Source organism: Schistocerca piceifrons, chromosome X (genome assembly GCF_021461385.2).
Source record: "Schistocerca piceifrons isolate TAMUIC-IGC-003096 chromosome X, iqSchPice1.1, whole genome shotgun sequence".
NCBI classification, from domain to species: Eukaryota; Metazoa; Arthropoda; class Insecta; order Orthoptera; family Acrididae; genus Schistocerca; species Schistocerca piceifrons.
This window is the reverse complement of record NC_060149.1, coordinates 742,837,625-742,845,505: the sequence shown is the minus strand read 5'-3', so window position 1 is coordinate 742,845,505 and position 7,881 is coordinate 742,837,625. Positions and strand designations below refer to the sequence as shown.

General features: G+C 44.3%; 1 pseudogene; it reads left to right on the top strand.

Annotated features, from left to right (window-relative positions):
* Positions 1-2,402: 2,402 nt before the first annotated feature.
* LOC124723616 lies at positions 2,403-2,520 on the top strand (annotated as a pseudogene).
* The last annotated feature ends 5,361 nt before the right edge of the window (positions 2,521-7,881 follow it).

Genomic DNA, 7,881 nt, shown 5'->3' with positions numbered 1-7,881 from the left:
AAAACGCTACGAACTTAGCACCAACCTAATAATTCCTAACAAATGTAGAGATGACAGTAGAGCTTATGTGATGGCACAGTTGACTAAGATGAGATTTGTACCAATGATTAAATGAAAATGAACAAACGAATAGTACGGGATATTTAAATAGTCTCTCCGCAGCGCCGTATGCTTGTTAGCCGCGCGTGCCCTATGCCGCAGTGAATATACCGAAATGAAACTCAGTGAAATACAAGTTATTAATTTAATGAATATTCGTTTTTACTTGCAAATTTTCACATTAAATATTGAAAGTATCCCCCCTGTTGTTGAATACACAATTCAATTCGTCTAACCATGTTTCCAAACACAAGCTGTAACATTTCTTCTGTAACAGAAGCAGTGAAAGTGGATACTGCAGTTTTGAATTCATCGATGGATTTTGGACGGTTTTTATAGACAGTTGCTTTTCTGCAACCCAGAAGAAAAAGTCAGGTGATGTTAGGTCAGCCGATCGTGGAGGCCAAAGTCCCTGTGAAATTATGCGATCACCAAAAACATCAGCAACCAGTGATATCGAAACGCGAGCTGTATGCGCGGTTGCAAAATCTTGCTGAAAATAACCTTTCAGTATTTCACTTAACACAAGTTCTCCTATGAATGGGTACATAACATCACTGCAGTATCTTTGTGCGTTTACTGTTTCGTTGAAAAATATGGGACCTACAATCCGATGTCTAGAAATTGCAATCTAAACTCCTATTTTCACAGAATGAAGTGGTTCCTCATGAATACACAATAGATTTGCAGTACTCTACATACGAGAATTTTGCGAGTTCATGTACCCGGATAAATGAAACCACGACTCATCAGTGAAAAACGTTTCATTAAGAATATCCCTTCCATTTTGTTGAACGAAATTTTTGAACCATTGACAATAATGCAGTCTCTTGCCATGATCAGTACTTTTCAGTTGTTGCACGACTGTCACTTTGTATGGGAAAAGTTCTAATTTTTTCCTTACAGTTGTGCGGGCCGTTCCGACACTAACATCGATTTCCTGGGCGAGTTTTCCTACTGACTTGTTCGGACTCATGGACATTTTATCGGAAATAGCGAGTAGTTTACCGTCAGGCAAAACGCTAGGACGACCACTTCTCGGTGCATCTGTCACTGAACCCGTACTTCGAAATTTGTTAATCAAATCCCGCACAGTATCGCAATGTGAGAGTGTTGTCTCCGGGAAAACTGAATTAAATGTTGGCGAACTGAAACTGTGTATTTACCGCCAGCTTTAAACACTTGTTCGACTAAAAACACACGTTCTTCAATGGTTAGCATTTTAACAGTGACAAAAACGAAACAAAGGAAGTAAACTTAAACGTTCACGTCAACACGTAACGACACACACCTACGGTACTACTGAAGCTGGCTGAGACAAACGTAACAGTGGAATGTCGGGAGAGTCCACTTGAAGGGAAGTAACCCAGGCAGGCGAACAATCATACGGCACGAGCGGCTAACACTCCTCATACGGCACTGCGGAGAGACTTTTTGAACACCCCGCATTACGAAATTGTATATGATCTCTGAATCTGAGAATTCAGTATTATGTAAGGCCACAACTTTTTGCAATAACAACCTTGTCATGGCAGGAAATTAAGAGGGTATAGGTAGGTTCCTGGTAAATCCCCCACCACGTGCTCTACATACCAATCCAAAAAGTATCAACTGTAGTTGTGGGAGAACCATGACGAACGAGTTGCCAACCAATTGGACAAAATTTCAGTCGCTCCCCCTTATAAGAGCAGACTCGTCGCCTTGGAACGCTCTAGATAAGGAGCGGCCAAGATTTCGCCTCGCAGGCCATGCCCTGGCAAGAGTGTCATAGCGGTCACCCTCGCTGAACATTTCCCGCACCGCCACGTCACGCTGTCCGAGCGGGGTGATGGGGCAAAGGGGGAAACTGCGAACGCACCGCGTTTAAATGGCATTGCAATCGCACTGCATACGATGTGGCTTTATATTTCACATTTCTCAACAATACAGATCATAAAGAAAGTAAATTTTCAGTACTGTTTGATTATTATTGGCGTTTATCTGCTACAAACTATCGGTAAACGGACAGACGGAGACAATTTCACAGATTTTCACACTAAAGTTGCCCCCTGATCGTGACTTATTTACTTTCATAATCGAAAAAATCCATTCACACAAATATGTCGATCGAAATATTGTAGTACTATACCTAAGGAAAGCAATGTAGACGTCCTACACAGTTTTAACGCAAAAGGGTTTGTCATTAAAACGGGAATAACCTTGTACATCCACAGGGGCGCTTTCAATTGAAATGACAAACGGTCTCGAAAAAAGATGTATGATTGACATTGTCCTCAAAACATTTGTGAACTATCTTTGTAATTCGTTACGGCCTTGCCGCAGTGGATACACCGGTTCCCGTCAGATCACCGAAGTTAAGCGCTGCCGGGCGTGGCTGGCACTTGGATGGGTGACCATCCGGGCCGCCATGCGCTGTTGCCATTTTTCGGGGTGCACTCAGCCTCGTGATGTCAATTGAGGAGCTACTCGACCGAATAGTAGCGGCTCTGGTCAAAGAAAACCATCATAACGACCGGGAGAGCGGTGTGTTGAGCACACGCCCATCCTATCAGCATCCTCGTCTGAGGATGACACGGCGGTCAGATGGTCCCGGTGGGCCACATGTGGCCTGAGGACGGAGAGCTTTGTAATTCTTTCAAGGCCACAATGATTTCCTCAAACCTCGAGTTTTCTTTAATGGCAGTGAGCTTAGGGAATGGACTGGTCCCTTCTATAACGCGATTTTCATTTTAAATGCATCCCCATCAATCAAGAAAGAAATTGTTTCTTTCCTTGCCATGTCTTTCTGTGGGCAATGTGCAGTCCACTTAAAATGTGAGGACTGCAATCCGTTACGGAAGTTCTAATTTTTGTTCCTACACTCGTTTTTCTTTCATAAATTCAACAACAGCGAGTTTTAAATGGAATGATCGTTCGAGGCTTGTCCCTTGATTTAACCAACGTTCTTGTAGTAATGTATAAAATCTCCTTTCTCTTCGTTGAGTTCCATCGAAAACAGTCTAAACTGACAGTTGAATAACACGTGCGACATCAGGAATTTTACTGTTCTTCATGTGCTGCATGCCGCAAATTTAGAACAAAGTGCTTCTTGATGTACTGAACAATGAATCCCATCTGTCGATTGTTGTAATTATTTGCTCTTTCATTGTCAATTAAATCTTTGAAGTCTTTTTGCATGGTATTGTAATATCGTTTCCTAGAAAATTTACGGTACTCGTCGCTTATGCGACTGCGTAATAGATACTGAGAATTCTCATCCCTCTCTTCTGTCACTGCAATTCATTTTTAAAGGCTTACGACTATAGGTCACTAGACTGCCTCCTTTTGTGCAGACATCCACTGGACTTTTGAACCTCCTTCATACCACTCACAAATGCCGAAAGGTAAACAGCGATGACGCCGTCCGTAGCTCTTGGTCTAGTAACCGGCACGGTAGCTCAGCGTGTTCGGTCAGAGGGTTAGCTGCCCTCTGTAAGAAAAAACTGAGTCAACGGCTCAACACTGAACTTTAACGGGTGTCATGGGACATCCGCACCGAACAAATGCAACGAACAAAATCGAACAAAAGGGGGGGGGGGGGGGGATGTGGCGTCACGGAGTCCCGGGTCTGATTCCCGGCCGGGTTGGAGATTTTCCCTGCCCGGGGACTGGGTGTTTGTGTTGTCCTCATCATTTCATCATCATCATCATTCGTGGCTGTAGCTAGACTGGGCTTGACCGCGCAGTTGAGCGCCCCACAAACCAAACATCATCATCAGCGCTGACACCACGATTCTGCCGAACTGAAGAGAGTTGTAGCGACCGAAAAATACTACAATGAAGTACTCAATGAAATGTACTGTGTCGAGTACTTCCGGGAAGGAACGAGTAAAGGTGATACAGGCGGCCCTCGAGATGTCTGGCACGCAGTGGCCGGCTCAGGTCTAGATGGTGGTACCAGGCGGTCACGTCACCCTCCACCGCTGACGTAAGACATGGCAGTGAAGTGGTGTGTGTGTGTGTGTGTGTGTGTGTGTGTGTGTGTGTGTGTGTGTGCCAGTTGGTTTTACGGAATCAGCGTATTATCATAGGTCGACGTGCAGACATGACAGAATGACATGACGTAACTATTGCGTTTAGGTCTACCCGTGACCACAGCGTGAATTATTTCGTCTGATTTGTTTGTGTATAAACGCACACATTCCAGTGCGTCTAGATGGAGTAGTTTACCACTAGCAATCATGTTACACGGTGCGAGTAAATTGGTCGTAAAATGGTCCTGACTGAAAGCGGCTGACTCGAGTGCCATGCCTTGTCAGTGACAGTCGGTTTCAAAACCAACAGGAATTACTTCTATTTCAACCAGTTTCAGAGCGAACATTGCGGAGGAAACTGCATGCAACACACAGAGTTGGCTACCTCGCAAAAGGCCATTGCTCACAGCGGCAGATAAAGCTGCACGTTTTATGGCCATTATCTTATTGAAGGCATGTAGCGTGATCTGAAGCTTCGTGATTTGATCTATTTTCAAATGACACAAGGCATCGAGTGAACTGACGACCCAATGAGGTGTTCAGTCTGTAACGTGTGGAGCATTTAGTTCATGCTCGAAGTGATTCTGCGAGTTTTGGGGGAGTTTTTCGTATCACGACTTGGATCCATTCGTTCAGATTACAATAAACATGAACCAGGATGTTTACTTAGACATTCCTGATGACCAGATGCTGCACTTTCCTCAACATCTTCATGATGAGTATGCTATGGACACTCTCATCTTCCAAGATGTTCACAGGGACGAACGCATAATTTCCAGTTTGAAGAACATTCAGGTACTCTGCCGCATGTCGACTGGCCCGCTATATCAGCAGTTATCGATTCCACAGAGAATGTCTCAGTCTATTTGGAACAGGAGGTGAACCGTAGCAATCAGCATCCTCACCCTTTGGTGATTCTGTGGGTTCTGATCATCAATGATTGGCTTCAGCTGGCTCGCACCATACCTCAGGAAGATTGTGGATTCTCTTGTTCGCCGAACTGAGATCATTATCAAGGCCAGAGATATGAAGACTAGAGGCTTGTCTTCTGGTTCTGATAGGGAGGAGGGTGGAGGGGGGGGGGTGAAATTTATTTCTTGTCTGGTGGGCTTATTTCTCATTCTGTGAATCGCAATTCCTCTTTGTTGATAGGGTCCAAGTTGGCTAACGAATGGGAGAAGATATTTTTAACAGCGAACATAACTTCCCGTTTATTTGTAAAGCTGTGCTCAGCAGCCGCTGGTTTTTGTAAGTCATGATTTTTATTATGATGTTGATGTTTTATACCGCGTTCTGAAACGATGCATTAATTGACAAAGTTGGTTCTGTACTAGAAAGGGACTTTATAAATTCCCTTGAGACCAAGACAATCCTTAACCATGTGCAGCAGCTCTTTTATCTTCTCTGGGGTTTGTTTACGTTCCAATGGAAGCGGGTGCGCCATTAGTATCACCAGACATCGACAGCATGACATCAATATGACGTAAGTTGACCTATTATAGATCTATTGGTCGTTACATCAAGCCATCACAGCAGCAGTTACGACAATCAGCGGCTACCGACGGAGGCGAAGGAGATTATCGTCGAAAGCTCGAGTTTTACTCTCATTCGGATTGACAAAAAGATGAAGACAATTGTGTACATATCTCATCCATATTCAGTAGATGATATGTCAGACGTAGGTCAGGAAGGCGGTGGTCCACATCGTTCCACAAGGAACGGCATATTCCTCGGTACATGTGGGCGTGGACTGCCCTTCCCGACATGTGGAATAGAGGAGCAGTATATCTGGCTGTAATCCCCGTGTTTCAGCGTTTGCTGTTCAAAATTTACTTCAAGACATAGTAACAAAATTCACATTTTGTATACAACGGCTCAAAAATGATTCAAATGGCTCTGAGCACTATGGGACTTAACATCTGTGGTCATCAGTCCCCTAGAACTTAGAACAACTTAAACCTAACTAACCTAAGGACATCACACACATCCATGCCCGAGGCAGGATTCGAACCTGCGACCGTAGCAGTTGCGCGGCTCCGGACTGAGCGCCTAGAACCGCGGGACGTATACAACGGCGTATAAAATTATTACACTTCCATTTGTCCGGTATGCCACTCAACAGCATACGCTACTAGAGTGTGACCACCAAGCTGACTTCTAACACTTATGCAGCCACCACTACGAAATAGGGTGAGGTCGTTATTGTTCATGTAGCCCGCAGACATAGTTGCAGACAGGTACACACTCACTGCAGTGTTGTAGCATCAGTGCTAAGATACGGTTGTCGTCATATTGAGTAGCTCATTAGGTGCTCATCTTGAAAAGTGTTTTAAAAAGTGGTATAGTTCACCCAATAAAGTGGCAACACGGGTAATAAATTGCTAGAACTAATACGCTTCCAAAATATGACGATATAAGTAGACAAGAATCGTGTGACACATCTGAAAAGGAGAACCGCTAGAGAATTGGCCGAGGTAGAGAAGATGACATCTGCTCTCCAGCGGAGTAGACCCTGGTTAGACAAAATGCCTTGATTTTGTTCATGTTAGTTTACAGAAAATACGTTAAGTCAAGGCTAAAGCTTCAATTAGACTTGGTGATAACTGTGTGGGCTAGAGGAGTCAAATGATTCAATTGGTTCTGAGCACTATGGGACTTAACATCTGTGGTCATCAGTCCCCTAGAACTTAGAACTACTTAAACCTAACTAACCTAAGGACATCACACACACCCATACCCGAGGCAGGATTCGAACATGCGACCGTAGCGGTCGCGCGGTTCCAGACTGTAGCACCTAGAACGACTCGGCCACCCCGGCCTGCGCGAAAGGAGTCTGGCAAGGAGAATCCACATCACCAAATATTTTCTCTTTCAGTCCTGGAAGAAGTTTTTAGATACTTAATCTAGGAAATTGAAATATGTTAACGAACAGTACCTGAACCACATTTGTTTTGCTGATAAAATTTACAGTTTGCCTCTAGTATAGACAGACGCCCACAACAAGCTGAAGAACTTGATAGACCAAGTTGAAAAGTAGGGCTGAAAGCAAAACAATGATAGTAAACTTACGTCAAATGAACACACTGTAAAGTATAGCATAATAATGAAGTCGTAGGCCCAGTTGAAGAGTGTTTTTATTTGGGGCAGTTGGAGACAACAATTTGTGGACAGTGAAGGAAATAAATAGGTGAGAAAAAATTGCCTGGAGTCCCTTGGTATGTCCGCCTCCATAGCCGAATGGTCAGTATACACTGAGGTGACAAAAGTCATGGGATAGCGACGTGCAGATATACAAATGGCGATAGTATCGCGTACATAAGGTATAAAAGGGTAGTACATTGGCCCAACCACCATTAGTACTCGTGTAACTCATGTCAAACGGTTTCCGATGTGATAACGGCTGCATGACGGGAATTAGCAGACTCTGAACGGGGATCGGTAGTTGGTGCCAGATGCATGGGACATTTCATTTCAGAAATCCTTAGGTAATTCAGTATTCCGAGACACACAGCGTCAAGCGTGTGTCGAAAGTACCAAATTTCGGGCACTACCCCTCACCACAATGAACGCAGTGGTGGTCGGCCTTCACTTAACGACCGAGTGTAGCGGCGTTTGCGTAGGATTGTCATTGCTAACCGGCAAGCAACACTGAGTGACATAACCGCAGAAATCAATGTGGAACGTACGACGAAAGTATCCGTTAGGACAGTGTGACGAAATTTGTCGTTAATCGGCTATGGCAGCAGACGACCGAGGCGAGTGCCTTTGC